Here is a 22931-nt window from a genome sequence, read left to right as displayed (position 1 = left end):
TGTCTTAAGAATGATCCAACCTTGGGCATTTTCTTTTCCAATAACCCAGATTGCACTTTGAAGGCTTTCTGTGACTCAGACTGGGCTGCATGCCCTAATTCTCGATGATCAGTGAGTGGACACATTTTCTTATTAGGTGATAGTCCTATTAGTTGGAAATCCAAGAAGCAGGAAACAGTTTCCCTCCCCTCTGCAGAGGCAGAATACATATCAGATTTCTCTTTACCAAATTTATTCTCTCTCCAGAAGCTTCCACTGGTCTCTCTTCTTCTTCTCTCTCGTCTGTTCCTTGTAAGCTCAATCGCTACATCAATGGCAGCTTCTGCTTGCATCTAAACTCTTAATTTTGACACTTTTGATTTGAAGATCAATATTGCAGATATTATTATTAATAAATAATTAGTAATAAGTCTGAGATAATTAACTAAACCTGTACGAAATTGTGTTTTTTGAAAGATGAAAGACGACAAGTGAAAGAAAAATAAAGAAAAAATAATCAAATTTATCTATGAACTTTCTGAAATAATCTAAATATGTCCTCCATTAATAAATAGTTACGTGGTAACACGTGGCAGCCTTAGGTACTAATCAAATATTTTATATGTTACTTAGATCCGACTATTGCTCTACGTGCTTGTCACGCCCCAAGCTGGGGTGTGACGTGATTGGCACTCAACCCTTACCACTCGTTGAGTGAACCTTGTACTATTTGTATCAAACTTCAAGTTCAATAGCAAAGAAATTAACGTGCTTAAATATTAATTCTAATCAAATTGCAGTTCTTAAGCTGACTGATAAAATATAATAAATAAATGATAAATTTCAAAATATTTTAATACTGACCCACTAACAAGTCATGAGTCTCTAGAATTAAAAAAAATTAAAATACATAGCCTACGAGGCACCCCCCGGAAACAAAATAAACATAATTATTTTTATAAATAATAGTCTTAAAAAGGTCCGCTACCACTGGGATGAATCAACGGAGTTTGTAAACTGAATCTAGAATATCTCCTCTAGCCACGTCCCTCGTTACCTGCGTCCTCAATACCTGACACACGACGTAGCAGGCTCAAACGGGCTAAGTACTACCAAAGAATACCCAGTAAGTCTCGTAGGCTACCTCCTAAAAAGGCAGAGCGAGACCTTCTGGGAAAAATAAGAAAGAAAACGCATATATGAAAAAATCATATAAATTTTACAACCTAAGTCATAAGCTGGAAACTGAAACTATACGCTAAACTGTAAGCTGAAACTGAAACTTAACGTAGAAATTGAGTCCATAACCGATATATGAAATAGAAACTGAGTTTTATATATATATATATATATATATATATATATAAGACATAACTTTGCTAAAAATTGTTACGCATAATGGCCCTGCGTACGTGAGCATCTCGGAACACGTACGGGGGAGTGTCGGCCTATCTCCCCAATAAATAGTTGGTACCTGCGAGCATGGGGTAGGTAACCCTGACATCATGGCACTCACGCTGGGGGAGGTTGGCCACTTCTCCCTACTGAATGTGATCACATTGATGTATGAATTAGTGTTGAAACTGAATACTTAACTGAATGTGAATATCACAAATAAAGGTATATAACAATTGGTAATACACATAAGCATGTATTCATGTCACATATAATATCGTATTGAATAAGAATAAGTGAACTGAGTATTGGATCACGAGAATACATGACTTAGCTTTAATTTACATATGAAGCACAAGGGTTCTAATGGAATTCCCTACTAGGAAAGTAAACCTCAACTCACCTCAAGTCTTAGCTCTAATTCATCCTTTCAAACTTCTCGGGAGTTCAACAACTCACGATCTATAAATATTTGAGCTAGAATCATCAAGACATACTCAACAAGTTAAAATCACCACCAATTGAACTAATTTCTAAGTCATGAATTACTCAATATAATCAGTGCATAATGTGAAAAAAAAAATATTTGTATTTTTCTGTCAAGCTTACTGCTACAATATCCTTGACCACTTGGTATATGGAGAGGAAGAAACATATGTTAATATCAAAAATATTACATGTCCATACTTAAATAATATCCAAAACCTATGACCATAATAATAATCCAAATACTCTAGTAACGTTCAAATCTGATTCTCACTATACCCTTAAAGCTTTGTCCATTACTAGATGAAAATAATTTCTTCATTATTTAATATTTCTAATCGTGTTCTCAATCTCAAAAACTTGGCAGCAACTCAAATGGGTTTAGAATTTATCAAATTACTTTCAATTTACTTCTTGTCATCATTCTAAAGAATTTGATATCCACATCAATCCTAATGTAATCCAAGGCACGCTATAAGGATAAGATTATATATTTACATACCTGATTGTTTGTTGAATTGCACATGGAAAATTTCTAAGTTTTCTGGTTCTCTGCTCACGCCAATTATGTATCCTCAAACTCCTCAAACTCCTCAAATAATAATGACCCAAGTAACATATCAAACAATTGTTCTTCTTTGTTAATCCTTACCGTTTAATTTGATTCCAAAGCTAATAAGGTTTAATTTTTTTTCCTTAAGCTATTTTAAGGCTCTTCAAAGTAAGGAATACTAAGAAGTGAGGCTGACCCACTTATTTTCTCATTTAATCTAAAGTTTGTTTTTTCCCCGTTAAGCCATTCTATGGCTCTGTAAAGTAAGGAACACTAAGAAGTGTGGTTGACCCACTTATTTCCTTCTTTAATCAAAAGTTTGATCCAATATATATTCTTAATCAAGTAAATGATATTTACAAGGCTATTGATGGCCTCATATACTGTTAGCTACGTTTTTTGGCCTCCAAGTCAAATAAAAGTTTGGTTATTCCCGTCCATAAACTCTATTTTTAGGTTAAATTAGTCTAAAAAAAGAATAACGGGGTGTTACAGTGCTAGTACTTTTGTAACTTAAAGGCACACTTGACTCAACTATTAATGGAGGTATATTTTAGAAAATTTCCCATTTGTTCATAGGCAAATTTCCTTCTCCCTAGTTAAGGTAAAGTAGAGTTATATCTCCTATTTTCATCTTGACTTTTGATAATTGTAGTAATTTTATTTTAAGCGTCACGCCGTCATTGTCCACGAGAAAACGTCCTCTATCAGGCAGGCGGCAGCAACAACAGCGACACGTATTCTCTCTTGTACTCTTCTTCCTTTGGTACTCAATTGAAACTCTAAAGTCCGTCAATTTGTTTCGCCAAGCATTATAGCAGCTACAGATACAAAAAAGAGCCTACACAAATGTCGCAGAATCAATCCTTGGAAGAGAATTCTGGGTTCATGTCCATCGACAAGTTGGATCGAATGGCTAATTGGGTCGGGACAAGCGTGGCGTCGGCGTTCTTCGCCTCCCTTGAACGCTGCTCCTGCATCCACCTTAGCACCGCTCACGACGACGGCGATGAATATGATGATGAGGATGAGGCCAAGGATCGCCCTCTTATGTTCAACAAACCCATCTCTCACGATCACTCTTCTTCCATCACCATTAAGCTTCCTTCTTCTTGATTTACTTAATTTTTTTGCTACTTATGCAAAGATGAAAAAAGAATACTCCTTTTTTTCTGTGCTTTTTTTGCTTGTAAATAATTGTGCGGCCGTGTGGTAATGTCTGGCATGGTTTTGTAAATTATGACAAATTTGAATACGTAAAGTTTGTTTTTAAGGTTACGAGCTTGTTGTTTCTTTAACTCTTTGTGTTCTCTAGTTGGACCTCTTAGTAGGGTTCAAACTCAGATGAAGATCTCACCATCTGTCAAAGAAAACAGAATTAAAGTATCTTCATGCTCTAATTCATGTTATGGCAATAGAATCACCAATTAACTTGAGTTTAATTGTGGTGTAACCAAAAAGAGCTGAATTGTGGAAATAGTAGCTGATTCATCGTGGTTTGTTATGTTACTATTACCAGATAATACATGTATTTTGGCCAAATGACAATCAATTTGATTTCACACTTCTACAAGTCCTCTGTCATAGTGTTCTTCTTGTGGTTTTTCGGACTGTTTATACCTAGATATATTGCAGTCTGTAACATTAAAATGATATTGACTATGGGGCTTCAGTGATGTTGGAAAAGTATCATACCTGCAAGGTTTATAAATTAAATGCAGTGTAGCATGTATGCTGGGGTTGGCCAAAGGGTCAACCTGATAAAAAGAATGGCATAAAATGAAGTAACTCATTTGTAAGAGATTGCATTTTTTTAAAATAGATTTGGTTAACCAGATTTTTCATGTTTACTCGGTAAGTGGTGCTGTAATTTTGGAGGATCAATGATGAGCTACTACTGTTTGTAGTTGTGGTTTTGACTTTGTAGATTACTCTTCTGTTCAAGGTGGCCTTTGATTTCTTGCTGCTTTTGAGATATTGTTGCAGAATGTATTTGGTTGAATTCTAAGCATGGTTCTCCCTTCCTCAATCCCTGTGACTTCAGTATCCTTATCCTCATAATAATTCTTTACCTCTATTGCCAACATAGGTAATGCGACTTCTCAATTATTGGTTGTAGCCAAGGTTAAGACGATACTGTATATCAGTAACTTCTTTTGAAAGTCCTGTAGCCGCGCACAAAATGAAGCTTAGACTTATTGATATTCATACATTCTGGATTTAGTGTCTTGCTGATTGATTTGTTCCTCTGTCAAGAGACAATTCATGTTGCTTCAATTATGAAGGTTATCTCTTATCTCCTTGTAGTCCTCCATATCTTCTTTGCTCCCAAACTATTTTAACTGGTTTCTTTGTTCAGGAATATTTTAACTGGTTTCACCCCTGGATTGGATAAATTAATGAACATTCTTGAGTTCAATAAGCTGATTTAAGCAGCTACTCTTCCTGCTTAATCAAATTTTCTGTATTGGACCCCAGATAAGCATGCATACTATCCAACAGAATGTGTAATGCTTATGCTTTATGGGGATAAGTGTGACTGCAACTTTGTTATCTTTTGTCATTCATCAATCTGATGATGTTTAAGGATTGACCTCCTCAATGTGCCAACTCCCGTTTGTATCCACCAACCTTTCAATTTCTAGCATGTTCGATGAGGACTGCAATAGCCAAGTTGCTCTAGCAATTAGGAACCACTTATTTGGATGATGTTGAGTTGTCCCACATCGCGGGATTTGAGGTCCTTGGTCTCCTTATATGGTCTTGGGTAATCCTCACCTCATAAGCTAGCTTTTGGGGTTGAGTTAGGCCCGAAGTCCATTTTGTCATGGTATCAGAGCCAGGTCCATCCCAATTATTGTTACCGATGTTGGGCCCCCATTTATGTTGTCCACGCTACAGTTTGCAGGCATGGGCGTGAGAGGGGATGTTGAGTTGTCCCATATCGGTGGGATTTGAGGTCCTTGGTCTCCTTATATGGTCTTGGGTAATCCTCACCTCATAAGCTAGTTTTTGGGGTTGAGTTAGGCCCAAAGTCCATTTATCAGATGATATATAAGCTTGTATGATGAATTGGTAGCATTATAGATTCTCTAAAATCAATGGATAAGAATGGTTGGTTGATTAGTAAACACTAATTTTTACTTGCGTTTTTGGGGGGTTCATGGTTGAGTGTCAGGGGGTGTTCTCACTTCTATGCGCTTATGCAGTTGCTATCGTGTGGATTTTCATTTAGTTTTACTTTTCACAATAGTATGGAAGGCTTCCAAGACCAGGATTAATGTGCCCTGTCAGGCATAAAAATTTAGAACGAACGAGAAGCTAACCATAAAGTTTAGATAACATGTCTTCCTGGCACTAGGATGGATAGGATCATAGGAGATTCGCTACTAACAGTGTTACTAGTTGAAAGAAAAGCAAATTGTGTCTAGTATGTCAAGTAACTGGACTTTCGTTGATTGAATTACAGAGACACAGTTTTGTGAAATCCTTCAAATGTTATGGCTCTATTCTATGATTCTTTTTGGAGACACTAGCAGAGGAAATATTTACAGCTTGCAGATTGGTAAAATCAGTTTCTATCTCATATGATTCTTAGATAAATGGTTCTTGGCATTGTCTTCGATCCTATACTTGAGATTATTAGCTCGAGTGCATAAGATATGTTTGCTTGGCTTTTTCCTGAAACTTTTCTGCCCTAATCTTAATTCTCCCTTGTTTCCTCTTTGAATTCATTCATTTTGTGATCATGCCTACTAAGTACTACCAGAGATTATATTATTATATGCTTTACTAAAACCGGAGTGCTATTTGTTAGAGTAACTGTAGTAAAGGCTTGAGATAAGAATGATCCTGTTCCAGTATCATGGATCACAATGCAGGTTAGCATTGTCCACATCAAGAACTAGCAACTACAAAAGGAGCAACTAGACAGGTATGCAAAAGTCTGACTGATTTATTAATTGAATGCTCACATTAAAAAAAACACTTGGATTTCCCATTTCCAGTAATGCTGCCATCAATCCACAGTTGATGGTAGATCCTATTACTGTCAAATGCTGTACTTTTCACACTCTACCGACAAAAGAATCCGTTCCTTTCTCACATACGTGCATTGTATTGAAGAGATTATTACAGTATACTGTATATTGTATATACCAATCTTGATAAGGGCTCTGACATGTGACAAGTTTCAAGCATAACTCACATAAGATGATACTATCGTTTGTTATATTTCCTTTTTGATTCGTAAGACACCACTTCTAGTTATACAGAGATCAATGTCTTACACGTTCAAGGCATCTGATGATCAATTCATGAAGTTGGAAATCTGAACCAATGTCAATCTTTGATCACTTTCATATATAACTTGAATTGGAACTTTGAAGTCTAGCTCCATCTTTCAAATAACTTGCCTTTTATCTTAATGCAGTCTTACCAGCAGGGATTAAAACATGTAGCTAATTAAGAAGTGTATAAATACAGCAAGTTGCTGAAACATGGTTGCTTTTCTGATGGAGTTTTCAGTACAGGTTAAAACCAGAAACTGGGGTTGTTGCCACTGAATGGAACAACTTTATGAAAATGTACTATCATGATAATGATAGCACATACGATATACGAGGAATCGTTACAATGTTTATTCAGGCGAAATTGGATTAATAGCTGAACTTACGAGTTCAAATTCATAATAGAAAGCATGATATATAAGGATACGTCTGAATAGCAGCAAATTGTAGTGCATTTACACAGAGAGCAGCACTATATATGCCCAATTGACTATATTATATGACAAAGTACAAAATACCTGCGCAAACGAAGATCCTTTAGATCTTCAATTTGCATTCGTCCAAGTAAACAGGCTAAATTCATAATTATAATACAAAAATTAAAAAATGGTTGCTATATTAAATTAACTATATATAGTTTATCACTAGAGTTGTTACCTCACATCAATCCTTGAGGTATGAGGTTCGATCTTCACTAAGACTTTTCCTTTCCTCACCACAACCCAAACACCAACCAACCCCACCAACCACCACCAAAATTACTAATAAAATAAAAATTACTAATGTTATATACGATATTCCGATGCAAAGCCTTTTTTAACTAGCAAATTTTTCATACAAGGATTGGTTGAAATTTTGATTACCATCCAATTTTACCAAACACAGTTAAACTCCAAGTTGGATTGAGTTAAATTTAGATCCATTTCCGATAGTAGATTATGGAGCAACTGAAGATAAGCTACCTCAATTTTTGCACTGACCCGTTAAGTCCAACACAAGTAAAAAAAAAAAAAGGTACACTGTTAGCATATATAAAGATTAAACTGTTAGTTCTTCCTTCCAAGTGGAGAACATGTATAGTTTTCAAAATCATGTAACAGTGGCTCCAAATAAACTTTGACTAAAGGCTCGTCTTGGCAAGTTGGCTTTTCTACATTTGGTCCTACAAACTGAAGAAAGGGTTAAAGAGAATCATTATGCCTTAGACAAAATGCGTGGAATACTCTATTAGAAACCGTTCCACACAGAGATTTTTTGAGAGCGACAAAGATTGAGAATTTTGGCCGTTCATTAAATGCAATGGACGTGGGTGGCCAAACCAAAGTGTCCCCATCACATATGACATATGGAGTAATTATATTACTATGGGGACATCTACTTCCACTAATTTCAAAGTATTAAGGCCCCGTTATAATTCTGTTGTCGGCTCCTCTCTCATACATCTCTTCTTCTTTTTTTTTTTTAATAAAGAATATGTCAACTGAATCTTGATATTAAATCATCAATTTAATTAGATCTGTTTTCTTATGTCTCCTTTTTATGAAAAATGTAATTTTTGGGCATGATTCAGGCATGTTGTTCAATTGTAATTGGAAATTTTCTTTATGAATCCTGATGGGAGAGGATATATGATTGTTTACTCGAAAAACGGATAAAGTTGAATTTATACGTAGTTCTAAGGATACGTGGTATAACTCGACACAAATTAAAAAAATAAGTAGGGATATATTGAATATTGACTGTAAAAAGGAATGAATATAAACCCTAATTGAATAAGACAGTGATTGATAAATGAACAAGATGAATCAATATCAAAAGCTCAAAAAGGATAATATTTGCTAGATGTTATGTAAATCTCAATAATCTCTAAATGTGAGAATGTGTGAATGTATATCAATCTCCCCTTTACAAATGTTAGCCACTCCTAATATAGTGGAGGAATCCTACTTTGGATATAATTAAAAATACATAGTGGGGATCCCATGATAGATTAATTAATTGGCTTTTCCTTGATTCGAGCCGTGATTTCAATTGAGATTCTCTCTCCAAATGCGGCTATAACGGCTTTGTTGTTCCTTGGCCCGGTCTCGATCTTGGTCGGTCTCTGGGTCTCGAGCTCGACCTTGACTTGATCTCGGTATTTGATCGGTCTCTGGATCTCGAGCTCGACCTTGACTCGATCTCGGTATTTGATCGGTCTCTGGGTCTCGAGCTTGACCTTGACTCGATCTCGGTACTGATCTGTCTCTGGGTCTCGAGCTCGACCTTCCAACTTCACATCACAACTCGATATTATAATGACGAACCTTGGTCCATCATGCTCCAATCTTGATTAGTCGCACGAAGGACAAACTCGATTTTGACCGTATACAAATAGTCTCATCGTTTCTCGGAAAGAAGGTGGTGAGAAACAATATGATTTTTCAACCTCTGACTAAATACATACTGACATCTGCGACAAGCTCGATTGTGACGTATGTGACAAATATCCCGTCGATCCAGTTACCAAGGCATTAAATACTCGTCAGTCGATGGTCGGCCACTGCCAATTTTGAACCGTCACTGTGAAATCTATAAATAGCCCCCTTCTTCATTATTTCAAACTTTTACCTTCAAATCTCTTTTCATTCCAATCTTCACAGTTCTTCGCCTTCCCCAAAGCACTCTATTTCCAGGTTTTGGAATTTCTTCGCTTGTTCTTCTCAAAATACCAAATACTTCACTCTCCCTTCTTCTTTGTTCATAAAAATTTAGATAGCAAAAATATCTAAAATTGTTCCATAGAAAAAGACTGCTTCCTCATCTCGACCGGCCGGCGAGAAAATAGTGGTGGAGCCACGCCTTGAAGAGCTTGTTCCCGGGGGGTGCGTTATTGATTCCCATTTTAAGGTCAAGAAACCCTCCTCGGTTGCTGGTCGATGCGAGCCGGTATCGAGATATATATGCTCGATACCAAAAAGCCTTCTTGACTTGGTTAAAAAAAACTGCCATTGGGAAAATAAAGAGGTTGTGATACCGGCACCGGAGGAGGCAATCACTACCCATGTGGAAGCATACCTGAGTGTTTACACTTATCCTTTCACGCTGGGTCCCCTCGATTCAGTCATCGTCGATTTTTGCAAGAAATACCAGGTGACCCTCAGTCAAATTCACCCTTCTTTCTGGAGGATTGTGATACTGCTTCGTTTCTTTGTGAGCAAAATCGACGGGCTTCCCTTCACCCTCGACCACCTCGTAAGATTATATAGCCCTCGACTTTACCGAGGTGGGTTGATAAAGCTTCAACGCTGGGCCACCAAGGCGTTCTCCTCGAGCATAGATGAAGACAAAGATCGAGGTTGGATGGACCGGTTCGTTCGAGTAAAAACCTCGGACCTAATCCCGGATGAGAGTATGCCATTTCCCAAGAAATGGAATATGAACCGTTAGTGTGATCCCGTTTTTAGTTTTTGTTGTGTTTACTTCTTCATCCTTTCTTATTAGTGTTTTTCTTGACATAACCGTTGCTTGGATACCGGGTGCGGTTCCCCATCTCGAGAACTGGGTCAGGAGCCTGGTTTCGACGTCAACATACGTTGAGCGCCCATGGCGCGATTTGTTAAAGGGCCGGTGGGAGGCTCGTACTCATGGTAAACCTTCTTCTTGGCTCACCGATTTACTTACCGTTCAAGCATTTTTTCAGGCATAAGTTTTACTTATTTTTCTTTCTTTGTAGGTCTAGGAAAAGATGCCGTTATGAGACCCCCATCAGGTGATGAAGAAGCTTTACCGCCTATCTCAAAACCGGAGAAGGTGATTAAGATAAAAAGGGCCTCGGACTCCGAGGGTCAAAAACCCAAGAAGAGACCGGCTCGTAAACCCAAGGTGAACATAATCCTTTTGACTATGGAGTCGGTCCCGAGTCCAAGGGATGAAGAAGAAGAAGAAGAAAGTGATTCTAGGCTGGTGGCCCGTGCACGGGTTGGCCCCGATACTCAAAATACTTCGGTATTGGTGGGAGTTAATACTGCTCCATCCAGGCTTGATGAGGTCGAGGAGGAGACTTTGACCTAATTTACCGAGCCGAGGGGGACCGAGGATGTTTTACCTTGGGGCAAAGAGACCGTCGAATAAGCTGTGGATGCCGGTGTGCAAACCAAGCTTGAGGCTCCCTAAGATGAAGGCGGCGCCTAAAAAGACCTACTCGGGGCAATAGAGATCGAGGATTCCCTCTCTCTTTCCCTTCAGTTTCCCAGTCGATGATACGTGACGCTCAAGCTGTGGAGACTTGTCACGGGGAGGGAGCCCATGGAGAGGAGGACCATTTTCGTGGTTATTTTATCGGGGTAGAAGATGTCACCGGTCCGAGTGACTTGGAGGCTCCGAAGAAGAGCTCGAGCGAGGTGGGAGCGCCTTGCCTTTTCAACGAAGCCCAATAGGCCCTGAATCGGGTAAGTTCATACTTTCTTTGCCAATTTTCATACTTGTGTTTTTCTTTCCTTGTATAATCCCTTATTTTTATTTTTGTAGGCTTTTCTGCTTCATCACGATGCGTTTGTCCAATCCCGAGGGGAGCTGATCCGGTACAAAGCCGAAGTTCGAAGGTTTACTGAGGAGAAAGATGCCTTCAAGCTTCTCAGTGAGTAGAGAGAAGGAGAAGTAAAAGGACTTCGGGATGAGCTAGAAGCATGTCACGACCCAGAATTCTCACCGTCGGGACCGTGATGGCGCCTAACAATCCACTTGCTAGGCAAGCCGACGTTAGAGAATTATTAAGCCAATCCTTATTCAATTCAGTAAATAACAACAAATAAGCTAAAATGAAATGCAGCGAGTGCGGAATAATATAAAAACTTCATTAATCACTACCACCCGGATCTGGATTCACAATTCACGAATTTCTAATATTTACTACAAGTAAAAGTCTGAAAGAAATACAACTGTTTGAACGAAAGAAACAGTAAAAAACTAAAAAGATAGACGGGAACTTCAAGGTCTGCGAACGCCAATAGATCTACCTTGAGTCTCCGATGAACCAGTCCGAGCTGCTACGCCTCTCGATCAGCTGGGACCAATACCATAATCTGCACAAGAAGTGCAGAGTGTAGTATCAGTACAACCGACTCCATGTACTAGTAAGTGTCGAGACTAACCTCGACGAAGTAGTGACGAGGCTATGACAAGATACCTACATAACAAACCTGTGTAATTTAATAGTATATGTACAAATAACAGCTAAACATGTACTATTGGGAGGGGGAACATGCTGAGGGGAATACGAGATAGAGAACTACAACAGAATGGTAGAACAACCAATATACTATGAACCAATAAGAACAAGTAAACACAATAAAAGAAAAATGCACGGCATCACCCTTCGTGGTTTTACGCTCAACCTCACCATAAAATCAATAGAAAAGACACGGCATCGCCCTTCGTGCATTAACTCTCATATCATGGCACGACATCACCCTTCGTGCATTAACACTCACAATATGGCACGGCATCACCCTTCGTGCATTAACACTCACAATATGGCACGGCATCACCCTTCGAGCATTAATACTCACAATATGGCACGGCATCACCCTTCGTGCATTAACACTCACAATATGGCACGACATCACCCTTCGTGCATTAACACTCTCCCTTACCATAATGCAATGAACAAATAATAACAGGGAGATAGAATAACAAGTACAAGCCTTACTTCAATATTTGGTTCCACAATATCAACCTCAACTTCGGAATCAATACTCAATTATCATCAGAAGATCCGTAAACATGATAAGAACGATCAATTTAACAATACTAGTCTAAACATGGATAACATGAACAAAGGAAGCTATAATTGCAAGAAACCAAGCCCCGCCCGCATGCTTTAACCCGACTACAACGCATAAGTACTCGCCACCTCACATATACATTGTTCCCCAACATTTAAATATGTAGCAAATAGACAAACAAGTCATATTCCCTCAAGTCAAGGTTAACCACGACACTTACCTCGCTCTGAAGACCAAACTCAAAGCTCAACCACGACTTTTTCTTTCAAACAAGCCTCCGAACCAATATAATCTAGCAATTTACCAACCAAACGATTCAAATTAAGCCTTATGAACTACCCACGATTGTAAAGAATTCAATTTAGGCTATTATTAAAAAAGTCAACAAAAGTTAACACCCGAGCCCGCTTGGTACAAACCCAACATTCGGACCAAAACTCGATTACCCATTCACCCCCGAGCCCGGTTATGTGATTTGTTTTGGAATCCGACCTCAATTTGAGGTTTAAATTCCCAATTTACCAAATCCCTAATTTCTACCCAAACCCCCCAATTCCACCATGAAAACTCTAGATTTTAGGTTGAAAACTTGTGAAATGTAGTGAAAGATTGAAAGGAAATAGGTTAGAATCACTTACCAACGATTTGGGGAAGAAGGAGTCTTAGAAAAATCGCCTCTAAGGTTCTAGGTTTTGAAAATTTGAAGAATGGACCAAAAATCTAGTCTAAGTCATATTTTGTTCAGCTGCAGATGTCGCATTTGCGACCTGGGCTTCGCAAATGCGAAGCCCGCAAATGCAAGAAATCCATCTCATTTGCAAAGACTCTCACACCTCTGCAATCATTGCATTTGCGATGAAAAGTTTGCAAATGCGAACACTGACTTGACCGCAAAGGCGACCCAATGATAGCAAATGCGAAGAATCTCCCTCCCCAGCTCCCATCGCAAATGTGAAGCTTTTCTTGCAAATGCGGATACTGGTCTTCTGCAAATGCGACCACATGATCTCAAATGCGTACCTAGGCTAACCCAGGCACTCTTTGCAAATGCTAAGGAATGGCTCGCAAATGCGAGCCTGACAGAAATTGGGAATGTTTGCAAATACGAACTTTGATCTTGCATTTGCGAGATCAGAGGCCGGTTCCTAGAAATTGCAGACACCAGCATATGTTCTAAGTCCAATTCACTTCGTAGCCTATCCGAAACTCATCCAAGCCCTCGGGTCTCTAAACTAATTATGCACACAAGTCTAAAAATATCATACGAACTTGCTCGCGTGATCAAATCGCCAATATAACACCTAGAACTACGAATTGAGCATCAAATCAAAGGAAATCTTCAAGAAAACTCATGAACTTATAATTTCACAACTGGACGTCCGAATCACGTCAAACCAACTCCGTTTCTCACCAAATTTGACAGATAAGTCATAAATATAGTATTGGACCTATACCGGGTTCCAGAACCAAAATACGAACCCGATATCCAAAAGGTCAAATATTGGTCAAACATTTCAAAGTCATTAAGTCTTCAACTTTCAAATTTTAACAAAGTGCGTTAACTCGAGTGAGGGACTTCCGAATTCGATTCCGGGCATACGCCCAAGTCCCAAATCACGATACCGATCCACCGAGACTATCAAAACATGAATTCGAGTCCATTTGCTCAAAACATTGACCAAAGTCAACTCAAATAGATTTTAAGGCAAAAATTTCATATTTTCTCAATTCAAATTTTTTTTTGAACATAAAAGCTTTCCGAAAAAACACCCGGACTACGCATGCAAATCGAGGAAGGCTAAAACATAATTTTTAAGACTTTGGATTACAGAATTAGGTTTCAAAACATGAGATGACCTATCGGGTCATCACATTCTCCACTTCTAAAACAACCGTTCGTCCTCGAACGGACGTAGAAAAGTACCTGGACTAGTGAAAAGGTGGGAATATCTACTCCGCATATCCGACTCGGACTCCCAGGTAGCTGCCTCAACGAGCTGACCTCTCCACTGCACCCGAACTGAAGAATAACTCTTTGATCTCAACTGACGGACCTGCCGGGCTAGAATAGCCACTGACTCCTCCTCATAAGTCAAATCCTTGTCCAACTGGACAGAGTTGAAATCTAACACGTGGGATGGATCGCTATGATACTTTCGGAGCATAGACACATGGAATACCTGATGAACTGCTGATAAAGCCGGTGGCAATGCAATTCTGTAAGCCACCTCTCCCACTTTCTCAAGAATCTCAAAAGGCCCGATATACCTAGGGCTCAACTTTCCCTTCTTTTCGAATTTTATCACACCATTCAGGGGTGATACACGAAGCAATACTCTCTCTCCGACCATGAATGGAACATCACTAACTCTACGGTCGGCATAACTCTTCTGCCTGGACTGAGCTGTGCGAAGTCGATCCTGAATAATCTTGACCTTATCCAAGATATCCTGTACTAAATCTGTACCCAATAACCGAGCCTCCCTGGCTTGAACCATCCAACTTATGATCGGCACCGCCTACCGTATAATGCCTCATAGGGAGCCATCTGAATGCTCGACTGGTAGCTGTTGTTGTAGGCAAACTCCGCGAGCTGCAAGAACTGATCCCAAGAACCTCCGAAGTTTATAACACAAGCGCGAAACATATCCTCCAATATCTGAATAATGCACTCGGACTGTCCGTCCGTCTGAGGATGAAATGCTGTGCTCAGCTCCACCTGCGTGCCCAACTCACACTGTACTGCCATACAAAAGTGTGAGGTGAACTACTTACCTCGATCAGAAATGATAGACACGGGAACACCGTGAAGACGGACGATCTCGCGGATGTAAATCTCTGCCAACCGCTCTGAAGAATAGGTAACTTCCACAGGGATGAAGTGCGCTGACTTGGTAAGCCTGTCCACAATGACCCAAACTGCATCAAACTTCCTCTGAGTCCGTGGGAGTCCAATAATGAAATCCATAGTGATACGCTCCTACTTCCACTTAGGAATCTCTAACTTCTGAAGCAAACCACAAGGTCTCTGATTCTCACACTTTACCTGCTGACAGTTTAGATACCGAGCTACATATGCAACTATATCCTTCTTCATCCTCCTCTACCAATAATACTGCTGCAAGTCGTGATACATCTTGGCGGTGCCCAGATGAATAGAATACCGGGAACTATGGGCCTCCTCAAGAATCAACTCATGAAGTCCTTCCATATTAGGCACACAAACACGACCCTACGTCCTCAAAACTCTATCATCTCCAACAGTAACCTGCTTGGTACCACCGTGCCGTACTATGTCCTTAAGGACAAGCAAATGAGGGTCGTCATACTGTTGCTCCCTGATGCGCTCAAATAAGGAAGACCGAGCGACTGTATAAGTTAGAACACGACTGGGCTCAGAAACATCCAATCTCACTAACTGATTGGCCAAGGCCTGAACATATAATGCAAGAGGTATCTCACTGACTGGAATGTACGGAAGGCTACCCATACTCACTGACTTTCTACTCAAGGCATCGGCTACCACATTGGCCTTCCCGGGATGGTACAAGATGGTGATATCATAGTCTTTTAATAGCTCCAACCACCTTCTCTGCCTCAAATTGAGCTCCTTTTGCTTGAACAAATACTGTATGCTCCGATGATCAGTGAAAACCTCACACTCCACGTCGTAAAGATAGTGCCTCCAAATCTTCAGCGCATGAACAATGGCTGCCAACTCTAAGTCATGGACAATGTAATTCTTCTCATAAACCTTCAACTGCCGCGACGCATATGCAATCACCCTACCATCCTGCATCAATACTGTACTGAGCCCAACACGGGATGCATCACAATATACCGTATAAAATCCTAAACCTGTGGGCAACACCAACACCGGTGCTGTAGTCAAAGCAGTTTTGAGCTTCTGAAAGCTCGCCTCACACTCGTCTGACCATCTAAACGGGGCACCCTTTTGGGTCAACCTGGTCAACGGGGCTGCTATAGATGAGAACCCCTCCACAAACCGACGGTAATAACCTGTCAATCCCAAAAAACTCCGGATCTCCATGGCTGAAGTGGGTCTAGGCCAGTTCTGAACTGCCTCAATCTTCTTAGGGTCTACCTGAATGCCCTCTGCTGATACAACGTTCCCCAATAAAGCTACCGAATCCAATCAAAACTCGCACTTTGAAAACTTAGCATATAACTGGCTGTCTCTTAGAGTCTGAAGTACAATCCAAAAATGCTGCTCGTGCTCCCCTCGAGTGCAGGAGTAGATCAAGATATCATCAATAAACACAATCACAAAGGAGTCCAAGTAAGGCTTGAACACTTGGTTCATCAAATCCATAAATATTGCTGGGGCATTTGTCAACCCAAAGAACATCACTAGAAACTCATAATGCCCGTACCGAGTCCGAAAAGCTGTCTTAGGGACATCGGATGCCCTAATCCTCAACTGATGGTAGCCCGACCTCAAAATCAATCTTCGAAAATACCTTGGCACCCTGAAGCTGATCAAATCGGTCATCAATCCTCAGCAATGGTGACTTTGTTCAACTGCCGGTAATCTATGCACATCCTCATCGATCCATCTTTCTTCTTTACAAATAACACGGGCGTACTCCAGGGCGAGACACTAGGTCTAATGAAGCCCTTATCAAGCAAATCTTGCAACTGCTCCTTCAATTCTTTCAACTCTGGCGGAGCCATATGATATGGCGGAATAGAAATGGTCTGAGTGCCCGGAACTAAGTCAATACAGGACTCGATATCCCTAACGGGTGGCATCCCCGTCAGGTCTGCAGGAAATGCCTCTGGAAACTTACGGACAACTGGTATTGAATCCATGGTAGAAACCTTACTAGAATCATAGACATAAGCTAAATAAGCTAGACACCCCTTCTCGACCATACCCCGAGCCTTCATATAAGAGATAACCCTGCTGGTATAATGGACAAGAGTCCCTCTCCACTCTAATCGAGGAAACTCCGGCAAGGCTAAGGTCACTGTCTTAGCGTGACAATCCAATATAGCGTGATAAGGTGACAACCAATCCATACCCAAGATAACATCGAAATCTACCATATCGAGAAGTAGAAGATCTACACTAGTCTCAAGATTCCCAATGGTGACCACACACGAATGATAAATGCGGTCTATAATGATAGCATCTCCCACATGTATGGACACATACACAAGAGCACTCAAAGAATCACGAGGCACAACCAAATATGAAGCAAAATAGGATGACACATAGGACTAAGTAGAACCCGGATCAAATAGAACTGAAGCATCTCTAGTGCAACTGAAACAATACCTGTGATAACAACGTCAGATGACTCAGCCTCGGGTCTGGCTGGAAAAGCATAGCATCGGGGTTGGGCCCCACCACTCTGGACTACATCTCTAAGACGACCCCTAACCGGCTGGCCTCCACCTCTAGCGGCCTGACCTCCATCTCTAATGGCCTGACCACCACCTCTAGCTTCCTGACCCCTACCTCTAGCTGGCTGAGCGGGCGGTGAAGCACCCGGTGCCGGGACCATGGCACGAGAACCCTGATGTTGTGAATTGCTCGATGCACGAGGGCAAAATCTAGCAATGTGCCTCGGATCACCATAAGTATAACAGGACCTCGGCTGCTGTAACTGCTGACCCTGAAACTGACCCTGTCGACCTGAGTAGCCACCCTGAAAACTCTGGAGCGGAGGTGCACTAATAGGAGCTGGTGGTGCACTGTAGGCTAGCTGGTCGAAATAAGGCATATGAGGGCAACGTCCACCTGAAGCACCGTGGGATGCCTGGAGTGATGAATGAAATGACCTAGAAGGATGGACTCTACCAAAAGTACCCCTACGTCTAGACGAGGCACCGCTAAACCCACCGGATTAACGAGGCCTCTTGTCAGACCCCTGACCTCTCCCCATGTGCAAGAACCATCTCGATCCTCCTCGCAACATTAGCAGCTGCCTGAAAGGTAATCTCACTTCTGGTCTCCCTGGCCATCTGTAGCCTGATAGGGTGAGTGAGTCCCTCAATAAACCTCTTCACCCTCTATCTCTCTGTAGGAAGCAGAAGAATAGCATGACGGGCCATATCTACAAAATGGGTCTCGTACTGAGTGACGGACATACTGCCCTGCTGGAGACACTCGAACTGCCTGCAAAAATCCTCTCTCAGTGTGACAGGAAGGAACTTCTCAAGAAATATCTAAGAGAACTGGTCCCAAGTAAGAGCAGGTAACCCCGCTGGTCTGGTCAATTCAAAATCCTTCCACCATCTCTTGGCGGAACCCTTCATCTGAAACACAGCAAAATTGACCCCATTGGTCTCAACTATACCCATGTTCCTCAATACCTCATGGCAACGGTCAAGATAATCCTGTGAGTCCTCAGAAGGTGCACCACTGAAGTGAACTGGAAAGAGCTTGGTGAACTTGTCCAACCTCAATAAGCCCTCAGAAGACATAGCTGGTCTATCATCGACCTTTGCCGCAATAACCGGCTGAACTTTTCCAACTGGCGGGGCTGCTGGAGCCTGATACTGGAGAGCCATCTGCTCCAGAGCGGGAGTAGTGGGAGTTTGTGCTCCTCCCCCAGCCTGAGAGACGGTTGGTGCTATGGGAAATGTGCCAGTCTGGGCTACACTCTCCATAAGGCCCACCAAATGGACCAAAGCATCCTGAAGCACTGGGGTGGCGATGAACCTCTCCGGGACCTGAGCTGGTCCTGCTGGAATAGTATGGGCTGGAGCTTCCTCATCAAACACCACCTGAGGCTCTTCTGTTGGTGCTGCTACTTGAGCTCTGGGTTGAGCCCTGCCCCTGCCTCATCCCCTGGCACGGCCTTGGCCTCGACCTCTACCCCTCTAGGAGCTGCCACTGGGGGCTCTGGCTACTGCTCAGTTGAGGATGCGGTATGTGTTCTCGCCATCTGCGAGAGAACAAGAGTAGAAGAGTTTGATTAGCAATGAGAGAACAAAATCACATGACAGAGAAGAATAGAAGCGAAATTGTTCCTAAACTCCGTAGCCTCTGGAAGATAAGTACAGACGTCTCCGTACCGATCCTCCAGACTCTACTAAGCCTGCTCGTGAATCATGAGACCTAGGCAACCTAATGCTCTGATACCAACTTGTCACGACCCGAAATTCCCACCGTCGGGACCGTGATAGCGCCTAGCATTCCACTTGCTAGGCAAGCCGACGTTAGAGAATTATTAAGCCAATCCATATTCAATTTAGTAAATAATAACAAATAAGCTAAAATAAAATATAGCGAGCGCGGAATAATATAAGAACTTCATTGATTACTACCACCCGGATCTAGAGTCACAATTCACAAACTTTTAGGATTTACTACAAGTAAATGTCTAAAAGAAGTACAACTGTTTGAACGAATGAAACGGTAAAAACAACTGAAAAGACAGACACACCTCTGCAATCATCGCATTTGCGATGAAAAGTTCGCAAATGCGAACACTGACTTGACCGCAAAGGCGACCCAATAATCGCATATGCGAAGAATCTCCCTCCCCAAGTCAACTCAAATAGATTTTAAGGCAAAAATTTCATATTTTCTCAATTCAAGTTTTTAACATAAAAGCTTTTCGGAAAAAAGCCTGGACTGCGCACGTAAATCGAGGAAGACTAAAATATGATTTTTAAGGCTTCGGATCACATTATTAGGTTTCAAAACATGAGATGACCTATCAGGTCATCACAAAGCATCTCGGAAAGAACAAGCTGAGCTGGCCGAACAGGTAAAAAGAATCTTTGAATTTAATGATATTGACTCGGGAGTGATGGCTAACAGTTCGGTCCTGCATGTCGAGCAAAAGTTCGATGTGATCAGGCATCTTCGTGTTTAAGTGGACGTAGATTGAAATCGGAGGTCGAGGAATGGAAGAAGAACATGGATCGCCTCGCCTCAGAAAAGGAGACTGCCCGAAGTCAATTGGATTCGGCTGAGGCCCAACTCCGTAGCTTCAAAGAGAAAGCCTTGGTGCAAGCCAAGAAAATCGAGGAGTTCCAGTCTCGATTGAGCTCAACAAATTCTGATCGAGAGATATTGGCCACAGAACTTGCAGCGGCCAAATCGGAGGTCGAGAAAACCATGGCCAATGCTGATGCAATAGTGGCCATTTATCGATTTGATGCCGAAGCTGCTCAGGTTAGAGCATAGGAGGTTGCTGAGGCTGCTCAAGCTCAAGCAAACTGGGTTGCCGAGCATGCTAAATGTAGTCTCGAAAGGAGACTCTCGAAGAGATCCATGCTCGTGGCTTTGATCTTACAGCCGATATTGAGAAAGCTAAGGAGCTTGAAACCAAAACCAGAGTGTTGGCCTTTCCCGATGATGATGATACCGGGAGTACGAGAGGATCTAAAAGTGAAGGGGGCCTCGAGGGCAAAGATGCTGCTCCCGGAGAGGACTAAGTCCTTTAGTATTTTTTATGTTTCTTATAAGACCGTTTTTGTCTTTCTAGAGAAATTTGATCGGGCCATGCTGCCCTCGTAAATGATTTTTGACATGTATAAAAAACTTTCTTCCTTTCTGCCTTATAGAATTGTGAAGTTGTATTCTAAGGTCGGGGTTCAGATAATTTGATCAAAACCAAACTAGTGTAGCCCTTAGGTTTTTTGATCGAGTGAGTTGTTGCTCAAACTCGAAGTAAAGTAACCCTTGGTTTTTAGTTAAGCGAGGACAGTCTCTCAAACTCAAAGCAAAAAACAACCCTTAGGTTTTATGGTCGAGTGAGTGTTTGTTCGAACTCGAAGTAAAAAACAGCCCTTAGGCTTTTTAGTCGAGTGAGTGTTTGCTCGAACCCGAAGTAAAAAACAGCCCTTAGGCCTTATGGTCGAGTGAGTGTTTTCCCGAAATCGAAGTAAAAAAATAGCCCTTAGGCTTTATGGTCGAGTGAGTGTTTGCTCGAACTCGAAGTAAAAAGCAGCCCTTAGGCCTTATGGTCGAGTGAGTGTTTGCTCGAACTCGAAGTAAAAAACAGCCCTTAGGCCTTATGGTCGAGTAAGTGTTTGCTCAAACTCGAAGTAAAGTAAACCTTAGGTTTTTGTAAAAAGGATTGTTTATGGCCTTGTCCCCTTTCCGGCTTGAAAGAGTTTCTTATCATTCGTATTTGCGAAACTTGTAATGCTTAGCATGAAATAGGGACTTGTTCGAGAGTTCGAACAATTTTGTACTCATTAGAGTTTTTGAGGCTTGATATTATCGAAGCCTTTTATGATTTTGCCGGGGGGTAGCCTTTCTGACCCTGTTTTGTTACTGAATTTGGATGTCTTCGATCGTGTTAATTCGGTCGTAGCCTCTTTAGTCCGGGATTTGCGTCTTGGGCTTATTTTCCCATTTTACTTCGAGCTTGCCCGAAGTATCAGTCCCTGAGTGGGGGTGGCCGTGGCCTATAAAAATCCTTCTTTAGTTCGGGATTTCCTTCTTGGGCTTATGATCTTCGGAGTTTATATAATTTGATCTCATTGATTTTTCGGACGGTAGTCCCCGATTTGTGGGGGTAATCATTTGAACTCCGGTCATGATCGGTCCTTAAGCCTGTTTGCATAACGCAAGTAGAAGAAACTTTCTGAGGTATAAGATATCGGTAAAGAAGGAATTTCTCTTTATAAGTCATTATACATACGTACATGTTTTGAGCCAGGGCTCGATCAAACTATGCGGGCATGGTTCATTTTGACCATTTGGCCCTTACAAATGTTTCCTATCGAGAACCTATTGCCATGAAGTAATTTCCTTGCATCGAACGTGATATATTCTAGGGCAATGCCCCACAGTATTCTAGGTTGATTGTAAAGAGGCCTCGGATACTGTTGAATTGTTCTAAGTTAGCACGATCAATGGTTGCCTCATTAAAAACCTCGCCGGAAAACCCATTAGGGACAAAACCGGTCCAAGGGAAAAAGAGTGCAATGCGTGCTTTCAAATCTAAAGGCTTCATGTTAAAGAATCCATCTTTGTTTCTGATCGAACACCTGCAAGGGTTAGTTTCGAAATACAAATGAACATGGGAGGGTCGTACCTTAGCAGTAGTATCATTTTAGGTGCGATACGTTCTAATTACTCGGTAGTCATTTGCCGTTTATCTTACCGAGCTTGTAGGATCCCTTTCCGACGACTCAGAGAACCTGATACGGTCCTTTCCAGTTTCCATTCATTCGGATTTCAGATGTTGAGGGTGACTTTTCTTAGCACCAAGTCCCCGATTTTAATATGCCAAAGATTGGTTCTTCGATTGTAGTACCTCTCGATTCGATGTTTTTGGGCAGCCAATCGGACGAGAGCGGCTTCTCGTCTTTAGTCCAACAATTCTAGGCTCGTATTCATGGTCTCGTTATTCGACTCCTCTATTGCATATCGAAACCTGATGCTAGGTTCTCTGACCTCGGCCGTGATCAGGGCTTCGACGCCATAAACCAACGAGAATGGTGTTGCTCCGGTACTGGATTTCAATGTTG

This window comes from Nicotiana tomentosiformis, chromosome 1, assembly GCF_000390325.3.
Source record: "Nicotiana tomentosiformis chromosome 1, ASM39032v3, whole genome shotgun sequence".
NCBI lineage: Eukaryota > Viridiplantae > Streptophyta > Magnoliopsida > Solanales > Solanaceae > Nicotiana > Nicotiana tomentosiformis.
The sequence above is the reverse complement of the archived record's forward strand: the minus strand, read 5'-3'. Positions refer to the sequence as shown.